Consider the following 21,424-nt stretch of genomic DNA (forward strand, 5'->3'; position numbering starts at 1 on the left):
AGCTTGCACGTCGGGAAATGTAGTTTTATTGCCCTCGCTCCCGCGTGGTGCGGGTCGGGCGGAGGCCCAAGCCGAGGATTTCTATTGGCTGGTTCGGGCGGAGGTGGGGAGCTGGGAGCCCGCCAGCCTGTGGCCATGGGACGCGCAGTGTCTGCCGGGAGAGGTAGTCTTCTGACTGGGGAGAGCTGTCATTCTGTGGGGCTGAGGTAGGGAAAGATTTTCGAGTGCGAATTTTCCCATTTTAGGCCTATCTCCTGCCTTTCCTCCCCCCGCCCCCTTTTAAGCCTTTATCTTCATTCATTAAACTTCCGCCGAGGACAGGTTTCCGCTTTAGAGGCGAGCTCTACGTGAGGGCTGTGAAACCAGAAAAATGTGGAAATGGGCAGGAGGGCTGTGGTCCAAAAATGCGAAGGAAATCTGACACCCCACCCTGAAGAAAAACATCCGGCGGCCCGAAGGCAGGCCGCCTGGAAGGGGTCACCTGTGACACCCAGCTGAAATAGTGTCGCCTTGGCCCTGTGCTCCGTGACCAGATTAGCCTGGTGTGGCTACAAGGGCTGCTCACGACCTTGATTTAACGCGTGCCTGGCTTCTTGTGCACTCCGGGCATCACCTGTTCCACTTTTAGGAGCACCTAAACACGATAGAGGGATTACAGGAGGTCTTCCTGGTCTTGCTCCCGGGGCCATGGTGAGGTTAGGATACTAAGCCGCCTGGAATTTCCTTGGAAGAAATATTGGAGACCATGCTGAGCCTGGACCCGGGGACCCTCACTGATACCCTGGCTCTTTATTTACTCCTTGTGCGACCTTAGATAAGACTCTTTAACTCTTGAGCACTTAAATCCTTTATCTGTGACGTGTGTATCGTAATCTATATTGGACCGTACACTACAAGTTTTGAGAAAGAAAGCAGAAATTCTTTTGTGGGCATGTTTTGGTTTATTCAAATGTTGTGTGTTTCTGGCATCTCACAGGGTGCTTGGCACATTATAGATGCTTAATGTTTTTCAAGATAAGTGTCAGGTACAAAGGAGCTAACTGTGGGAATGCTAAACCTTGGAGGTGTAAGGAAGTCTTATCAGGGAATGGGATGGGCTTAATAGAGATAGAGTTAGTGCAGGTGCATGACTTTCTAACAATGAAAAGATCAAACAGTTGAACCTCTTGATAAACGATCTTGGAATTTAAGTTGTGGTTTGAGATAAAGAGAGAAAATGTTGAAAAACAATTCAGTCTGTTACCTGAGTATGAGAAAATTAGAGTTCAAAGAAATACAAACCCATGCAAATTAACAAAAAGCTCATTGGTTCCCTGAGACGGGTTTATGGACATCCGTATGAGTTAGTATTTCCTGCACAATTCTGCATAGAAAAAAAAATTGATTTAAATTTTGTTATTCAGAACCTTAAAGTTCCATTTTTTATGAGCTTAATTTATTAAAATAGGGCTGTTTTTGTTCACAACACCTTTGATGGTATAAAGAAAATAATGGCATCAACCCTTAGGGTTGTCAGATTTAGCAAATAAATACACAGAGTATGAATTACTTGGGGCATATTTAAATTAAAATATCAATTATTGGTTATATGGATTTCAAATTTAATTCAGTGTTCTGTATTTTATCTGGCAACCTTTGCAAACCTACTTAAATGGGGGGGAGTTTTGTTAGCCGTAAAATCTGGAAATTTTCTCCCACAATAATCATACTCAGTATTACATTTGCGTTTACTATTATTGGGGAGAAAAAAGTAAAATAATAGCAACAGAAGGTAGAATAACAATGTAGGAAGAATCTAGGTGAAGCATACATGAAAGTTCATTTCATTATTATTTCAACTGTCCTGTTCATATAAATACCTTTCAAACTTAAGTTGGACTAAAATAACAAAAGCATAAGAGAACAATAAAAATTAGTAAGAGAGACTATAGAAAAGACAAAATAGATACGGATATATATATGAGAATATTGCCAGTTTAACCCTGGATATATTCTAGAATTATAAAATATAACATTCTTACTAGAAAGTTTAACAAATATTATGAATAACAACCATACATTTATTTTCCTGTAATTAATAAATCTATAACTTTTAATTATGTGGTAAGATTAAAATTCAGAACAATTTGAAAAATTGGCCAATATTCTTTTTCCATAATTCTTACCTAATTAACCATCAGATTTGACAGTATACTTTGATTAATTAAAATAAAGATTTCTGATTCTTGTACCCACAAAGAGTTCTAAGTCTGGGAGTAGGTCAGAATACAAAGAACAAAAGCCAATTTAAATAGAAATAGAAAGAAATGAAGATTTATAATGACAAGATTGTCATTTATTTAACACTCAGTAGACTCCATTTTACTGTGCAGCTGGTGTGATACAGTAAACATACCATCATCATTAAAATGTATCTTTAAATATAGAGTAATTGGGAAGATTTTTAAATTGAACCAATAGTCCCACAAATATTCCTTCTCAATGATCTTTAAGAATACAAAGGAGGTTCTGTTTTAGAGTTGATACTAAATAGCCAGAGGCTACAGCTTTGTTTTCAAATAGCTCTAATTTGAAATTTAATAAGATCAAATTAAATCTACTGCCAATCTGGAAAGGCAACAGCAAAAGTAAATCAGTTTTGTTCTCAATGCTCTAAGCACTGTCTTGTACTCTGAAGCAACTTTCTCATATATTCACAGTTTAAAGTAAAAATCTAAGGATAAAAATTGAAAAAACAAACCAGAATATTTGAAAAAACTATACTTAGTTCAAATTAGGCATTTGAGCTTTATTCTTTTAATATTTATTATGGAGTGCCAAAAGCAAAGAAAATTGCTATAATTACAGTTGCTTAACATTTAAATTCTTTAATTCTATAATTATGATTGCTTTACATTTAAATTCTCACAAAGCTGATGGATTATGAAAGCAGTACATTTGGAAAATGAAAAAATTGCACAGGAGTCTTGTTTCGTTCTGCTTCCACTTTAAGAGAATGACTTTCAGCAATTATCAGCTGTGCCCAAGCTGCTGTCAATAATAATACCACACAGTACAAAAATGATAGCACTCTAATAAAGAAGGTGTAAAAGAAAATAGAGCTTCACTTCTGCAAATCGATTCTGCAGTTTTCCAATTTCCCTGCTCAGTACTGATGGAGGCTGTGAAATTGACCAGAGAGATATTAAATGAAAGTAGAGAGAGAGAGTATTTGAGACTCTTACTTTTTAACAAATGACATTCATATTATATTTATGCTTCTCAGCCTACAGCTCCAACCTGCTTGATACCTTCAATGTGACATTTTTTCCTCACTTTAGACTTTTGTGTTAGTGTCTGGAATGAAGTAACAAAAGCATTACTTCAATATAAATTTAGTAAAAGACACTGAAAGTATTTTAACTTCTAAAACGTTCTGCATTGTGTATGATTTGGTTTCTTTTAAATGCAGAACTCTAAATAGATAATAATGTGAAGTTTACTGATTGGACATTCCTGGACTTTGTTGCATTTTTTTATTCCCTTCCAAGTGATGTGAGGATTCAACATGGTAATAACTATAAAATTTCATTTTGGGAATCATTAAATTTGATCATACAGAGAGATGCTGTGAACACACTATTTGGTCTTTTAGGTACATGTGAAAAAGAAAAGAGATTGTGAACCTAGTTTTAGGAACATTGAGTTCTTAAAAAATATTTCTTGCCTACCTCCAGCCTGCATTCTGGGCAGTCACTATATGAAGCAATGTTCATTATACCAAAAAGGATAGAAAGATAGATAGATACATACATACATACATACATATGAGATTCCTAACTTACAGAGCTATATAAATTAATCTATAGAAATGAAACATATTCATATAAAAATAAATGGGAGCTCAAGGAGACTCTAGTTAACATAAAGTAAATGTTTCATGCAATGTTAAGGATTTCAGAAGAGAGAAGAGATTCTGTTTATTGGTGTGGGATTTAACCTGGTCATCAAAGGAAGATACACCATTGAAATATTTGCAAAAACAGTGGACTTCTTTCTTAACTATTTGCTTTATCTCAGCTTTACCTAGAAGGTAAAGCATTAATTCCTCGATACTTTAATATCTGTAAGACTTAATTCAGGAATTAAACATGGAAAGAGAATTAGTGTTTATGTGTTATCTACTTTATTTTGCTTAATTTCATGTTCTAATTACATTTTATAAGAGCAATCTTATATATGAAGAGATGGAGGACTGCAGAATTTCAAGTTGCCCATAGTCTTATGTTTGTCTTTGGCTGCAAAGCCAACTCTCTTTTGATTACAATATATAAAGGTCCCTGGGAATAAAACAGAGTTTTGAAAATAAGGTATTGTAGGATTTTCTCCCCATTAGATCAATTAATACCTGTCATGAACGGGCAGTATTATTGCTATTGGTTTGAGATACTTTTATGCCCTAAGAAATGGGAAAACAAGGAAAGGCTATAGGGTATGACTCATGCCATTAAAATATTTTACTTTGTAGCATTAACCACTAATATCTATTAAGTTGACTATGCTTCACTATTCTGCAAACTGAATTATTGTATAAGACATTGAAGAAAATTACTCAACTGGAACCTTAGTTTAAAAAAAATCAAATTTAGAATGCTTGTTAAATCTAAAGCCTTTGTCAAAACATGACACTAACACTCTTCTGTTTGAGGATTGGCTTAAAATTCAATGGAACTAATGGAATCAAGCCATTATTGTTGGTCTTTCTTACCCTAGTCATAATTAAAGCTCATGGAATCACTAAAAAACCTAAATGCATGGAAAATCAGTAGGCAGCAGTCATCAGAGTGCAGAAACAAGAAGGGAAATTTATAGAGAATAAGTATCAGGTATTTGGGAAGGAGTATCTCAAATGCAATTGAAAGAAAACAGAGGATAAGTAGATTATACTTTAATTCTCAAAATAATCAAATATTATAAGGCAAATCTATTGATGTACCACAGTAATTTTAAGCATATGTGATTTTTTTGCTTGTCCTACAGGGTTTTGTTATGCTTTTTATTCTCAGAAATGTTTACAATTTTGACCAGATAATTCCTTGTTGTGTATGGAGAAGGGAGGGGACTGCCCTGTGTTTTGTCAGATGCTTAGGAGGATGCTTGACCCACTAGATGCCAGTAGCACTTGACCCCAGAAGTGAAATTAAACACATCCCCAGACATTATCAAATGTCCCCTAAGGAGAAGGTCATCATATTAGAGAACTACTCTTCTACAACACGTTCTGTCTGCTGTGTGTTCCTCTGGGCTGTTGGTTCTCCTGCTTTGTTAACAGCTCTATTATACTTTACATAAAATATTGTGTTTATTTAAAACTAGTTTGTTTATCTTCCTTTTAAGTAGCCATTGTCCGGAGTTGAGTTAGCCAAACTGCATGATACATAACATATCTTTGGTTCATAGCCCCATCTTTTTTGCTATGTATGTACTAAACTCTTTAATCCCTTTTCTCTACTCTCATCTTCTTACGATTTTAGATGATACCATTATAATGAATTTGTTGTGAATCCTCATATATAATGTATCTTCAAAAAGTTTATGGAAATATGTGTTATGAAAAGACTACATAGGACAGGTGTTGGGGCACAGCAGGTTGAGCCACTACTTGGACACCTATGCCTGGGATTGAGTGCCACCTCTGCATCCAGTCCAGCTTTCTGTTAATGCACCTGGAAGGCAGCAGGTGATGGCTCAAGTAGTATCACTTCTGCTACCATTGTGGGAGACATGGATAGAATTCCTGGTTCCTAGATTCCACCTGGCCCAGCATCAGCTATTGTAGGCATTTGCAGAGTGAACCAGAAGATAGAAGATCTCTCTATATATATCTTTATCACTATTTCTTCTTTCCTCTCTCTCTGTTGCTCTGCCTTTCAAATTAATAAAAATAAACTTTATAAACTACATGAATTTCAAATTTTACATGGAAATGAACTTATCTTTTAATTTTAATTTTAATTTTATTTAATTTTAATACCATGAACTTTTTGAAGCCCTATGTTCATGCTAAAAAAATTGTTGTTTTAAATGCCCTCATGATTTATACAATGGCATTAGGCTATGGATCTCATTCTGTTTCTTACTTTTTCATTCAGTATTGTGTTTTTAAAATCTATGTCAATTTGTGTATAGTCAGTTCTTTTTCATTTTAACATTCCTATCGTGGGGAGCAACTGGGAGCAACTCGGACTAGACTAAGTTACTGGAATTAAGACTTATTCTATGCATCTGCTTTCCCACAATATGGCGCTGAGAAGGGAAACAGCTTCTACACAGCTGCCTCCAGTTCAACCAATAAACTGTGGGACCTGCTCCTGATTGGAGGAGAGCAGCGTACTCGGCGTGTGGGTAGCAGAGTTGGGATTGGTGGAAGAGGACTATAAAGGAGGAGAGAGATGGCATGCACCAGGAACATCTGAGGGAACACCTGTGCAGCCCCCGAGAGAGCCGGCCGGCAGTGTGCCGCTCCCCCACGGAAGTGGGGAATGTGGCAGGGGGAACCGCCCTTCCACGGAGGTGGAAGGGTCGGTAGCCAACCAGGGAAGAACCAGCAGCAAACCCGGGGAGGGCCGAGCAGACAGAAGAACAGCGCAAGGTCCTGTGTCGTTCCTCCACAAAGACGGGGAGCGACACCTATCACCTGTTCAGTGTTTGATATACTAAGGTACTTCAAAATGTTAGTGAAAAATAAAATTAAAAGATATTATGGTGCAGAAGATTTTAAAATCCTTGCATATGAGGGTTCTTTAAAAAGTTCATGGAAAACATATTATGAAAAAACTCAAAACTCTTTTGCATCAAAGTAAACTTATATTTTTAAAAAAGGTTAATTTATTTATTTGAAAGGTAGAGTTACAGAGAAAGGGATAGATAAGGAGAGAAAGAGAGGTCTTCCATCTTCTGGTTCATTCCTCAAGTGGCTGTAATGGCTGGGGCTAGGGCAGTGCAAAGCCAGGAACTGGTACTCCATCCGGGTCTCCCACATGGGAGCAGGGGCCCAATCACTTGGGCCATCTTCCACTGCTTTCCCAGGTGCATTAGCAGGGAACTGGATCAGAAGTAGAGCAGCCTGCTGCAAACTGGCATGCATATGGAATGCCGGCTTTACAGGTGACAGTTTAACCCACTGTGTCACAGCGCCACCTCCATAAACTTATCTTTTAATTCCATTTTCCATGAACCTTTTGAAGCCCCCTCATGTATTAGGCTATCAATACATGTTCACATAATTAACTACATAACAATATATTGAATGGCAAATGGATATATTAAAAATGTAATGCTATCATTAATATAAAGATTATATATAATAGTAGACAAAACAATGTCTTCTCAAATATGTCCATGTCTTAATCCCTGAAGTCTGTGATTATGATACTTCTCATGGTAATCAGCCTTTGCAGATGGAATTAAGGTTTTTGAGATGGGGAGTTTATCCTAGGTTATACATAAGAGCAAAAATGTCAAAGTCAGGAAAAGGAGATGTGATGAGAGAGAAGAAATTGAGTGATGTTTTTTGAGGACAGAATACAGGGATATGAGCTGAAGAATATAATCAGGGGGCCGTCACTGTGGTGTAGCAGTAAAGCTTCCGCCTGCAGTGCCAGCATCCCATATGGGCACTGGTTCTAGTCCCAGCTGCTCCACTTCCCATCCAGCTCTCTGCTATGTCCTAGGAAAACAGTAGAAGATGGCCCAAGTCCTCGGGCCCCTGTACCTGCATGAGAGACCTGGAAGAAACTCCTGGCTTCAGATCAGCACAGCTCCGGCTAGCCAATGTAGCCATCTGGGGAGTGAACTAGCAGATGGAAGACCTCTCTCTCTGCCTCTCCTCTCTCTGTGTAACTCTGACTTTCAAGTAAATAAATAAGTCTTTAAAAAAATAATATAGTCAGGCTCCAGAAGCTGGAGAATATGAGGTAATAATTTCTTCCCTAGAACATGTAGTTCTGGCATAGATATTTGGTCTAGTGGTTGGCACCAGTTGGCAAATGCATATGCCAAATCAGAGTGTCTGGGTTCACACCCAACTCTGCTGCCAATTTCAGCTTCCTGCAACTGTGCATCATGGGAGGCAGCAAGTGATGGCTCAAGAGGTTGTGTTCCTGCCATTCATGTAGGAGACTTGGATAGAATTCCTGCTTCTGGCTTCAGTCCAGCCAAGCCTGGCTATTCTGGGCATTGGGAGGAGTAAATGAGTGGATGGAAGCTCTTTCTGTCTCTGTCCATCTCTCTACCTCTCAATTAGTTAAAAAGAAAGGCAGTCCTGCTAGCATTTTTTTTTTTTTTGACAGGCAGAGTGGACAATGAGAGAGAGAGAGAGAGAGAGAGAGAAAGGTCTTTCTTTGCTGTTGGTTCACCCTCCAATGGCCGCCGCGGCTGGTGCACTGCGCTGATCTGATGGCAGGAGCCAGGTACCTATCCTGGTCTCCCATGGGGTGCAGGGCCCAAGCACTTGGGCCATCCTCCACTGCACTCCCTGGCCACAGCAGAGAGCTGCCTGGAAGAGGGGCAACCGGGACAGAATCTGGCGCCCCGACCGGGATTAGAACCCCGTGTGCCGGCGCCGCAAGGCAGAGGATTAGCCTAGTGAGCCGCGGCGCCGGCCAGCATTTGGTTTTAAAACATTTCACATCTGATACTTTACTATAATTTATATTGGTTTAAGTCATTAATTCATGCAGCAATAGGAAAGGCACACAATGGATGAATTTCTAGATGAAAAGTTTGCAAAACTTTTCAATAATTGAGCTGTATGTTTCATGGTCTCACTTTTACTTTTGTCTCCTCTCTCCTCCCTTTACTTCTATCAAGTTTTAATGTTAATAAAAGTAGACTCAACATTTAAAAGAACTCAAGTCATGGCCAGCGCTGCGGCTCACTAGGCTAATCCTCTGCCTTGCAGCGCCGGCACACCGGGTTCTAGTCCCGGTTGGGGCGCCGGATTCTGTCCCGGTTGCCCCTCTTCCAGGCAGCTCTCTGCTGTGGCCAGGGAGTGCAGTGGAGGATGGCCCAAGTGCTTGGGCCCTGCACCCCATGGGAGACCAAGATAAGTACCTGGTTCTTGCCATCGGATCAGCGCGGTGTGCTGGCCACAGCGCGCCGGCCGCGGCGGCCATTGGAGGGTGAACCAATGGTAAAGGAAGACCTTTCTCTGTCTCTCTCTCTCACTGTCCACTCTGCCTGTCAAAAATTAAAAAAAAAAAAAAAGAACTCAAGTCATTTAAAGGGAAAAATTTTAAAGGGAAATTGGCAGATAAACAATTGTCCCAAATCTCTCTGTAACTACATCATTAGCTTGACTGCACACTGGATCTTCTTGTGAGGAAACTCAACAATGGAGAGAACTGTACAAGAAACGGAATACCAAGGATACACTTTCTTAGGGGCCATCTTTGGAGATGAGCTTCTTTATTGGATTTAAATATTAAATATAGCAAAGTGATATTATAGGGACTTCCAGACCTATTCATAGTTGTGGGTGAATGCTTTCTGTGTGTCTGGAACAAAATTACAACACTCAGTAAATGAAGGGTGACACAGGGCCAAAGAAATATCTTAAGGAACAGATGTTTTACAGTCTGCTTAACTGTATACCCAATTCAATCCTAAGAATGAAATTTATTCACTTAATAACAGAAGGCTTGAAGAAGTCAGTTTACCATAATCCATGGAAAAGTACCAGGCTTTAAATAATCTTACACATTCAAATATATGGATGTTTTTCCCTACCATTTCTCAAGGCCTCCTTGTTAGACCATAAACAGCCCTGACTTGTGTGTGAGCCTGCACAACATATAGGTACCCAGTATTCTGTCAAATCAGAGTGGAAATTGGTCTTTAGGTTGAAGATTCTCATACTTGTGAACAGGTATATGCTCTGGAATCAGACTATACAAGTTCATATTTTCATTGGACTGCTCGTTAACTATGACCTACAGCTAGCTGATAACTTATTCATGCCTCAGTTTCCTTAGCTCTAAAATTAGGCTAATAGGAGCATTCACTTCTGAAAATTGTTCTGAAGGGCAAAGGAGGAAATTTGTGTAAATTTATATAACATATTCAGCCCAGTCACTGGCATAGAGAAAGTACTCAATGAATATTAGTTATCAATCGTTGTTATCTAATAGAATGAAAATTTCATTTAACCTTCCAGATAATTGCATCAGTTAATTTGTTGTTCTTAATGGTAAATTTATCACTTTATGTATTCATCATAGCTAAGCTGGAGTGAGAACCTGAGGTGCTGCTGTCTTCCCAACTCAGTATCTTAGCAGAGGGTCAGCATTATCAGTGATTTCTAACCTTTTTAAGGCTGTCAGAACTAACCCACTCCTAGGTTCTTTGGATCAAAATGTCTGTGATGGTAAAATCAACCCGTATGTAGCCAAGAAATGCTATAATGAACAGCTGCACATTGTGAGAAGCTTAAATCATCAAAACTGTATTTTTCACTCATGCTTATATCCAACTACAGTTGGGGTGGGGCGGTGTTCTCATTGTCACTACCCAGAGGCTTAGACTTGTGGAGCAGCCACCATTACAAATATTCGTGTACACTGTTCCAGAAAAGAAGAAAGCACACAGTAAATTGTGTACCAATTCTAAAAGTTTCCACCTGGAAGTTACACACACTGCAATCTTACTTCATTGACCAAAATAAGTCATATGGCTACCCCTAACTGCAAGTAAAACAATAAATCCCATTATACCATTCTCAGAAGGAAGCAGGTCCAGAATATTTTGGAATTAGCACCAATTACAAAGTTACTACATGAGGACTAAACACTCTTAAGGAGTGTTTATCCTCAATGTTTATATTCAATGACCTTTTAGGTAGGTAGACAATCTGGTAGATACATATACAAACATGCCTTTAAAATAAACCAGCTGTTGCCAAGGTTGATTTGCTGCAATCATATGGGAAATACAAACCAAAACCATTTATTGTAGGGGTTAGGGTTAGCCACCAGCATTATTTTGTTTCCCGGTGATTACTAAAAAATATCTAGAGGAAATTTTGGTTTTCAAATTTTGGGGTAAGCGTATCACTACTGGCATCTGCTGGTTGGAGGCCAGAGATGTTGCTAAATATCCTGTAATTCACACATGACTCCCCACAATTAAGAATTGTCTGTCTCCAGATGTTGATAGTGCTGAGGTTGAGAAATTGGTCTGTTGTAATTTTCACACTTTTTTTTAAAGATTTACTTTATTTGTTTAAAAAGCAGAGTTACAGAGAGACGGGAGAAAGATAGAGAGGTCTCCCATTTGCTGATTCACTCCCCAAATGGCTGTAATGACCAGGGCTGGGCCAGACAGAAGTCCAGAGCCAGGAGCTTCATCTGAGTTTCCTACATAAGTTCAGGGGCCCAAGGACCTGGGCCATCCTCTGCTGCTTTCACAGGCATGTTAGCAGGGAGCTAGATCAGAAGTGGAGTAGCTGGAACTCGAACCAGTTCCCATATGAGATGCCATATAAAGCCAGCCCCTGCACTTTTCTTATAATACTCCTAAATCTATTAAAATGAAAATCAGCTTTTGAAATGTCTGCACATGAAATGATCTCTTTTTTCAATTTTTAAACATTTATGTTACTTATTTGAAAAGCAAAGCAACAGAGTTAGAGAGTGAGAGAGTAAACCTCCCATCCACTGGTTTACTCTTCAAATGCCTACAACAGCTGAGTCTGGGCCAGACCAAAGCCAGGAGCCAGGAACTCAATGCAGGTCTCCCTTGTGAGTGGTAGGGACCTAAGTACTTGAGCCATCACCTGCTGCCTGCCTCGCAGGGTACACTTAAGCAGGAAGTTGGGATCGGGGCAGAGCTGGGACTCTAGCCCAGGCACTATAGTATTGGATACACCAAACACCCACCCCAGCAGGTGAGAGTATCTGTACCAATGCTCATGAAAGGAAGTCCAAGTGAACTGTACTACCTCACATTTTGTGTTGACGCATATGGGACTTTTATTCAGAAGTGCAGATCTGTACATTAATTCATTGTGAACTCCATATAAGAGAGCTGATTACATCTCCTTTGTTTTCCAAAAGGGTTTGAAATTCAAATTGAAAACACTGTTCATCAAAACAGACAGTATCAGAGATAGATCTGCCAACTTGATTAAGCAAGGTTTAGTTCCAATGGGGAAAAAATGTGGCGTGGCACCATTAGATACAGACCATGGATAATAAACTTCATATGTGAATTTTTGGGAGACCTTCTTGACAGTAGCACATTATTTTTTCTTAAAAAGGATTTATTTATTTGAAAGGCAGAGTTACTGAAAGAGGGAAAGAAAGAAAGAGATCTTCCATCTGCTAGTTCACATTCTAAATGGCTACAACAGTGGGACCTGGGCCAGAATGAAGCCAGGAGCCTGGAACTCCATCAGGTCTCCCACGTGGGAGACAGAGGCCCAGATCATCTTCTGCTGCCTTCCTAGGAGTGTTAGCAGAGAGCTGGATTAGAAGCAAAGCATCCAGGACTGAAATGGGCATTCATATGGGATGCTGGCATCACAGGTCATATGACTTAACCTGCTGCCCCGGGAGCATATTTTTCTAAGAACAGTCTACCCTGATAGGGACAATTAAGAAAGGATTGGCTGTAAGTGACCAAAGAAAGGCGGTGCTTTAAAATTCAACCATCCTACTTTCATTTATGAGCCATATTTTATAAACACAAATAAATGCAGAGACAAAAGCCATGTGGAAGGAGATTTTATACTTAAAGGCAGAAAACTGAGCATACTCCACCAAGGAATTTTTTACCTTTTAGCATCAGTTTGTGCTAGCATTTAGATGACAACTTTTGTTTCAAAGTGTAAGCTTTGAGGCTTGCTTGCAGAATGACTGTTCCAGAATGGAAGAAATGAGACCTAGTGAAAGGATATTTGTGTACTATTAACTTGTGAATCACAAGGCAAACCCTGGCACAGCAGTTTGTTAATCCTGATGGCTGAGGGAGAGTAAATTTGATCACAGAAAAGCATGTACACAGCTTGGGGTCTCAGAAACAGCTTAAGAAAGTTTCAACTATGTTTGGAATGTACTGAATCAATAAATTGTTAATTTTTACACCTGTGTTAGCCCACGGACTCCTCCTCAGGGAGTTGAAGCTTGTAGTGCAAATACAATCCAAACACTTATATTAATTACTCTGGCTAACACAGGTCATGGAGCAAGCCTCAGCCCGGTTTCAAAATCTTTTATTTACTAGGTTCCTGCAGTCACAGGGGAAATTTAATTGCTATGCAAATTCTTCATAAAAAAATTGGCCTTTTTCCGCATCTGCCCTTGGTGAATACCAGTCCTTTCTTCCTTTCACTTTGTGGCCTGTATTTGTTAGGTAAATGACTTTGTTCTACTGGAACACAAGCTTATGTTTTTAGGAGCGAAGGCCTACTGCAACTTACTGTCAAGTGATTTGGCACAACTAATAGATCTAAAAGTACCTACATACAGAGGCCTAAAGAAAACACAGCAAGATGTTAAACTTTTGTTCATCTGAAAGGTTTATGGAAATTCATTGTGCTACTCTTGCAGGTTTAAATGATTTCAAATGAAAAAGTAAACAAAGAGAAAAAACTTTAGATTCATGAGATTGTAGAAAGAAAGGAGTTCTACTATTTAAGTTTTAACTGTTGCAATGAGATCACAATAAATTTTAGTTTTTTCATTAAAGCTAATGTGCTATAAGTACAATAATATTTTAATTATTGGTAAGTGCTACTTAGATTTCTGTAAAATGAATGCAGATTGATGCTGCTTCTCTCCCTAGGGTGTTCTTCCAGAAATCTGGATGGATGACTGCAGATTTAGCCACATAATGTCAAATGGTTCCTCACGTTACCAAGGAAAGGGCATATGGAGGAAGGTGAAAATAAAGGTATGTATTTTTTATGATGATTTAGTCGGAGTTGACTTTGATTCATCAGCATTGGGCACTAAATTATTTGGCTAGCTGGCCCAAGATTGTGCTGAGAGGAAAAAGTACTTGGTGAAAAAGGGCTTGGTGCATATGAGACCTAATTTTTCATCGTCATGGATTGCACCTTAGAGACCTCCTATTGATTGCTACTGTGGAATGAAATTGCCTCCTCCCCAAATTCCTGTGTTGAAGCCCTAACTGCCAATGTGATGATTTATGGAGATGAGGCCATCAGGAGATAACTAGGTTTGAATGAGGTCAGTGAAGGTGGGACCCTCATGTTGGGATTAGTGCCCTTAAAAGAAGAGACATCAGACAGCTTTCTTGCCCCCTACTCCCCACTTCTCTCATTCCTTTTCCTCCCCCACTCATTTTCTCTCTTTTATCCTACTACCTTCTCTCTCCCCATGTGTGACAGCGTAGCAAGAAAGTGGACTGGCCATCTACAAACCCTCAGCAGAACCTTATCATATTAGCGCCTGATCTGGGACTTCCAGCCTCCAGAACTGTGGGAAAAAAATACATTTCTGTTGTTTGAGTCACCCAATCTACAGCATTCTGTCATGGCAGCCCAGGCTATCTGAGATGATTGCTAAACATTTTGTTAGGAGAGCTGATAGGAACTGCAGAAGAGATCGGAGATGGTGTAGATTATGAAGTTAATACTTTATAAATACCAAAGCTAGACTGTGTAGGATTTCCACGTGGTGACTAGCTCTATTTTAATTAAAAAAAAAAAGTGTGAACACAAAGAGACATATTAACATGAACTGATGACAGACTATTTTTATCACCTTTGCTTAGCTCTTTTATGCCTTCACATGTCCATTTACATTAAACAAACCATTCTAGCCGTTGTTTTGCACATCTGTGTATGGCAAACATTTGAGGATTCTGACATTTCTGCATCTAGAACACTGACGCAATTGTATTATAAAATTCAGGAAGAGTTGATGTTCAAACCAAGGCCCAGAGAGAGGAATCAGTGTTGTGGTATTGTTCCATTTCTTTTAAGGCTTTTCTGCCATCTGATTTCAGTCTGTTTTCGCAAAAAAAGAGAGCTAAAAATAGAAGCCGTCTTACTTGAATAGAATATCGTTAAAATATGGAATAATAAAAAATAGTTTAAACTTTGAATTCAGAGCATGGCTGTTCACTTTCACCAGTCTTTTGGTGGAAAAGCAAGGATTCATTTTGGACTGCACCTGCTCACTGGAACCTTGCACTATTTTTCCTTCTTATACAGTTGCTGTGATTGCAGACTCTATGATTTCCTTTTTCTAAGAAATTTACTCCTCAAATGTCTACAGTATCTGGGTCTAGGACAGGCTAAAGCCAGGAGCCAAAAACTCCATCCAGGTCTCTCATGTGTGCGGCAGGGACCCAATTACTTGAGCCGTTACCCGCTGCTTCACAGGCTGCTCATTACCAGGAAGCTATAATAAGGAGCAGAGATGGAAATCAAACCTAGGCTCTCCAGTATGAGATGGTGGATGTTAACCACTGTGCCAAATGAATGCCCTGACTTCCACTTTTAGTATCTTTGAAGTAAAATGAGAATTTAAAGAGAAATGGTTTTATATTCATTTTCATTCTAGATTTTTACAATGCCTTATAATATTTCAGTTATTTTATTTATGCCTAAGTTGGCAGGAAATTTTTAAGTGACTTTTAGAAGATGGTGTGGCACCATCATACCTATTAAGATGGCAGGGCTTGGCAAACTATGCACATGGGTCAGATTAGCTCGAGGTGTATTTCTTACAGTCCACAAGCTAAGAATATTGTTTACCTTTTTAAAAGGTTGCTTAAAAAAAAGAACATGCAAAACTGAAAATGTTTACTATATGGCAGGACAAGCCTGCCAACCGCTGCTTTAGTCTCAGAGACCTCTTCTGGACTGACTGCAAGTGCAGCAATGGAGAAGGAGAGGAGTTGTAAGAATGGTATTCCTCATTGTTGCTCACATTCAGTTGCCCAGATTCCATCACATGCGGAGGCTGGGAATTGTTGCTTAGTTGTGTATCTGAGAGAAGAAAGACAAGGTGAAGAAATAATCTGTCTCAGCCATATGAAGTCTTTTTCCAATCTTTGGACTTCTAATAGAAACAAAAGTCTTATTTTGCTCTCATATGAGTGTTTCACTGGATTATATAATACTTAGGTAAACTATGCTGTTATGATAAGTTTAATTCACATAAATAACTTTGAAATCTATAATTGATACTTGATAAACTAGAGGTCAATTAATAGAATCCCAAGGGTATGGGTATCTTGGAGGGTAAACAGACCTGGAGCGCTCAGCTGGCCATGATGACCAATCAGACCAAGTATTCCTGATGGATTAGAGCAGTGGGTCTCCATCAGGACGGATTTTGTCTTCCAGAGAACATTTAGCAAAGTCTGGAGAGATCTTTGGTTGTCACTGATGGGGAAATGCTTCTTGTATTTTGTATGTAGAAGTCAGAGATTCTGCTAAACTTCCTACATTACACAGGACAGCCACTCCCCCCCACCACAAAAAAAATTATCCAGCCCCAAATATCAAAGTGCTGTGATTGAGAAAACCTGGATTACAGAGTGTTAGTTGATTTGCCAAGTTGTTAAGTGGAGGTTTGTAAAGGAAGTGTCTAGTATAGGTAAGAATTAAGATAAGTCATGGAAATTTTTGAGGTTTATAAGAAAGCCAATTAATTTATTTATTCATCGCCACTCCTACCCCATCCTAAACCAACTGAGAATTAGGTATAGAAAAGTGGGCAGGAATCAATATCATAACTTTGTATTTGGGCAAGATTGATTAGAAAATAAGACATGGGGAGATGAAAGGAGAATTCTGAATGTTGCTTTGCAAATCTGGGTGTGAGAAGAACTATGTCTTCCCACCACCATCAGAGCAGTCCAGGGAGATGGAGAAAGCAAAGCCACGGGAATGGAGCAATGTTGAATTCATCAGTGTCTCCTACTGGAGAAATGTAGATCATAGATGTCAGAGACTTTGTCATCTCATACCCGCAAAATTCTTTTCTCTTTGCATGAGAAGGGTTGAAAAAGTGACCATCTGAACTTTTACACTAGGGTGGGACTCCTATTTTATTGTCTTGAAGTTCTGTGGAAAGAAGAAAATGCTGATTCTCCTTCAATTTTTGTGGGAAAAGCATCTCACCTGTAGGAGTTTCACTCATTCCCTTCATCTATTGTTACTGAATGTAGGAGTTTGAACAAGTCACACATGTATAGCCTTCAGTTCCCTCATATGGATAAGAATCCAGATTTGTCAAAAGGTTGAAGACTGACTCAAATCATCTGTGGAGGTCTCTTAAGATCTTAACATTCCAAACATGCATCAGTGACTTAAAGATAGCACAAATGTGTACACTTAGGAAATCTTAATTGTGAGGTCAAGTGTATGTATAACATTGGATGTAGGGCAGGCTGTTACCTGTGAATCAAAAAGGTAATGCCATGGGGGCCTGTCTCATGGCACAGCAGATTAAGCCATGGCCTGCAATATGGGCATCCCATATGGGTTCCAGTTTGTGCCCTGGCTGTTCTACTTCCAATTCACCTCCCTGCTAATGCACCTTGGAAAGCAGTAGAAGATGGTCCAAGTGATTGGGCACTGCCATCCATATAGGGGGACCCAGATGAATTTCCAGGCTCCTGGCTTTGGCATGGCCCAGCCCAGGCTGTTGCAGCTATTTGGTGAGTGAACCAGCACATTAAAGATCTCTCTCTCTCTCTCTCTCTCTCTCTCTCTCTCTGTAACTCTGCCTTTCCAATAGATAAAATAAATTTTTTTAAAAAGGGTATGGGTATTTCAGAGTATGAGTCCAAGATTTTCTAGGAGTATGCATTTCCTGGCTTCAGTAGTAGCTGTACAGTGATTGGGAATTTGGTTTTCTGTCCCTTATATCCACAGTTTTGTCTGTTGCCTTGAATTCTATGACAATTCAGATACAAGTCTTCATCATTTCCTTGCATCTTTCATCAGTTGGAAATCTCATGTTCAGAGACGCTTTGAAATGGCTCAGGAATCTTTAATCATCACCTAATACCTCTCTTTGATTAGTGCTTTGTGATGATGAGGATAATAATCATACAGAATTTGAGACTGAAGAACAAGGATTTTAGTCCTGATTCACTCTCTTGCTGGCCTAGTGATTGAAGGAAAATCACCTGATGCTTATGAGCCTTCATTTTTTCATATGTAAAATGAGAATTAAAATAGTGCTTAACTCCCAAGACCCTTGTAAAGTTAAGGTGTGTGAAAGCACTTGTAAAACTCTGAAGCAGGAAATGTTATTAATTTTTCATCCACTTACATTCACTCTCTGGGACATCATAAAGTTTTATCTGGTTTGAGGAACAAACATCAAGTGCCTGTTTACTTAATAATTTGGTTGCATGGTTAGGAGCAGATAAAAGTCCCTTTCTACTGACTGAAGCTTCTAGAAGTGTTTGCTTGACTTTTTTGCATGTGTTCTTATGGAGGGTTGCAACTCAGTGTCACCACGTGACTATAGAGGAAAAACCCTCAATCCCAATTTTACGTGCACTCAGTGGTAAACCTGGGCCCCTGAGAGGCTATTTGATAATAAGCCACATTGGCTTTTGACAGTGAGACTTAATATTGCAGATGTGTTCAATGTCTTAATGCTCCATTTGTTTAAGTTTCAATTTCAGAGTGTGTTGACTTCATTAGAAAGAATGGCATGAAACTGTGTTTACCCAAAAAGTTTTCTTTTTCCTGCTTCAAAATTAGGAGACTGTCCCAGATAAAAGACAAGAGTAAGAAAAATCAACACTTGATTTTAGCTAGAGTTTCTAATGCAGATTTCTAAGAAATAACTTTCTTATCCAGCAGGATTCTAATGGGTCTCCATAAGTTGAGCCGAAAAGGTGGACCCTAGCTCAGAACAATAGCTCTGGCAGTATTAATCACAGATATTCCAATTGTCACTTCTTCAGTTTAATTAAACTCAGAATTTTATCCTCAGACCAGAAATTGTGCAACCTGTATTTGAAGAGCCATGAAAATGTCCATTCTCTTTGACTCAGAAGTTCTACTTTAAAAATTTATCCTAAACAAACATCTCAAAATATGAAAAAAAATAGTATATGATACAAAATTTTGATCAGTGATGATTTAAAATATCAAATGAATAGGGACAGGCATTTGACATAACAGTTATAGATGTTTGAGATGCCCGCAACCATGTTAGAATTCCTGGGTTCAAGTCCCAGCTTTACTCCTGGTCATGTGCACTGTGGGAGGCAGCAGATGATGACTCAAGTGGTTGTGTTCCTGCCGTTCACGTGGGAGATAAGATTGTAATCCTGATCTTGGCTTCGGCCTGGCCCAGCCCAGCAGTTGAGACACTTGGAGGAGTGAACCAGTAGATAGAAAACAAATTTCTCACCCTCTCTCCCCTCCCCATTTTGTACTGATAAAAGTAAAAATAAAGCTTAAAAATTTTCAAATGATGGGGCCAGCGCTGTGGCACAGTGGGTTAAAGCCCAGGCCTGCAACACAGGCATCCCATATGGACACCGGTTTGAGTCTCAGCTGCTCCACTTCCTATCCAGCTCTCTGCTCTGGCCTGGGAAAGCAGTAGAAGATGGCCCAAGTTTTTGGGTCCCTGTACCCATGTGGGAGACCCAGAAGTAGCTCCTTGCTCCTAGCTTTGGATCGGCCCAGCTCTAACCATTGCAGCCATCTGTGGAGTGAACCAGTGGATGGAAGATCTCTCTCTGCCTCTGCCTCTCTGTAACTCTGCCTTTCAAATAAACTAAAAAAAATTTTTTTATATGAATGGAAATGCCTGCCACTTTTAAAGAAATGGTTAAATCAGTTGAGGTATATGAATTTAGTAGAATATTGTACAAACAATGAACATTATAGTTACAAAGTCCATGCTGAAGCACAAAAATGCTTATTATACAGTGAAAAATAGGATTCATAGATGTTGATAAATTTTGGTTATAATTATGGGAAATTATAACTATGAAAAAGACTAGAAGGAATTTACCAGATTACTATTATCATGTTAGGGTTATGAGATCATAGAGAATTCTTAAAAATATTTTTCTCTTTCAAATTATAAATAATATTTTCTACAGCAGAAACTTAAAAAGATTTTTGTTTCTCAAACTTGCTCATATTTCCATTTCTCAAATTCAGGATTTAGAAATATTCCACATATGTGGGATCAATAGATAACTCAGAGGAACCTCAGAGCTATGAAGAATGATGAAAGAAGTGTCTCACACATCCTACAAATAAAAGTAAGTTCACAAAGATATGAAAGGAAAAAACTGGGAAGATGGGTAGGCCATGTTAATATTGTTGTATGGGTTGTAAATGCTGTTTTACTCCTAGCTTTGCAGAAACAAATATCTCTACAAAAGTGAACACTCTGATAGAAATGACAGACAGCAATTCTTGGACCAGATTTACTTGGGTCCTTAGAAGACAAAGGTAGAAGTTGTCTGTGGTGGAAAGAAAGCCTGCAGGAAGGTTCTAACTCAAACAGCTCTGCATTATTCTGCACATGCCTCAGGATCTCTGAACATTGTTCTAAAATGAGGACTATATTATTGCTAATATCCTTTCTAGCTCTGAAATTGACTCATTCATTCAAATTTTCATTGAGTACCACTGCATTCCAGGCACTGTTCTAGGGCTTGATAGAGGTGAAAAGAAAACAAAGTCAGAATAGGATATAGTTTCTGATCTCAAAGTAAGCTTTTGAATCCTACTGGGGAAGGAGAAACTGAAGTAGGGCAACAGTAAGAAGCCTTTGTTTTTAATCTGCCTTTACAAATAGGTACATAAAATGTGTGTGTATAAAACCATTCCAGTTACTAAGGCAAACAAAAGAAACATTACTTCTGTGTTCATTAGTGTTGATTCTATGTTCCTTAAGTTAAAAACAGTTTATAGGGGTGGGTGTCTGGCCTAATGGTTAAAACATTGATTGAGATGCCTGCATTCCACTCTGGAGTGCCTTGGTTTGATTCTCAGCCTTGGCCCCTTCTTCCAGCTTTCTGCCAGTGCAGACCTTGGGAGTCAGCACGTGATGACTGAGTTGGCTGGCCCTTTGCCACAACAAAGGAGACCATAGGAGTTCCCAGCTCTCTGCTTTGCCTTGGCCCAGTCCTGTCCATTGCAGGTGCTTGGTGGATAAACAACTGGCTGGGAGCTCACTCACTCTCTCTTGAATTAAAAGATAAAATAAAACAAAACACAACTTATAAAACTTTTTAAAAAGCAGTTGGTGAGATTTGGTATCTACCTATATCAACTCATGTTTTAAAGATTTGAATAGAAAATAAGTATTTAAAAATTGGTAGATATGAGGACCTACCTCTAAGATAAATACTCCATATCTCCAGATTGGATCTTTTATTAGATCTTGGTCTCTGTCCCTTTGTTGTTCCCATTATTTAC

General features: G+C 39.1%; 1 long non-coding RNA gene across 1 annotated transcript; it reads left to right on the forward strand.

Annotated features, from left to right (window-relative positions):
• The first annotated feature begins 122 nt into the window (after positions 1-122).
• Positions 123-21,214, forward strand: LOC108177117 (uncharacterized). The gene is made up of 3 exons (XR_007921553.2): positions 123-206; positions 13,822-13,929; positions 20,156-21,214. It is a non-coding gene; the product is annotated as an uncharacterized lncRNA (long non-coding RNA).
• The last annotated feature ends 210 nt before the right edge of the window (positions 21,215-21,424 follow it).

This window comes from Oryctolagus cuniculus, chromosome 10 (assembly GCF_964237555.1).
Source record: "Oryctolagus cuniculus chromosome 10, mOryCun1.1, whole genome shotgun sequence".
Taxonomy (NCBI): Eukaryota; Metazoa; Chordata; class Mammalia; order Lagomorpha; family Leporidae; genus Oryctolagus; species Oryctolagus cuniculus.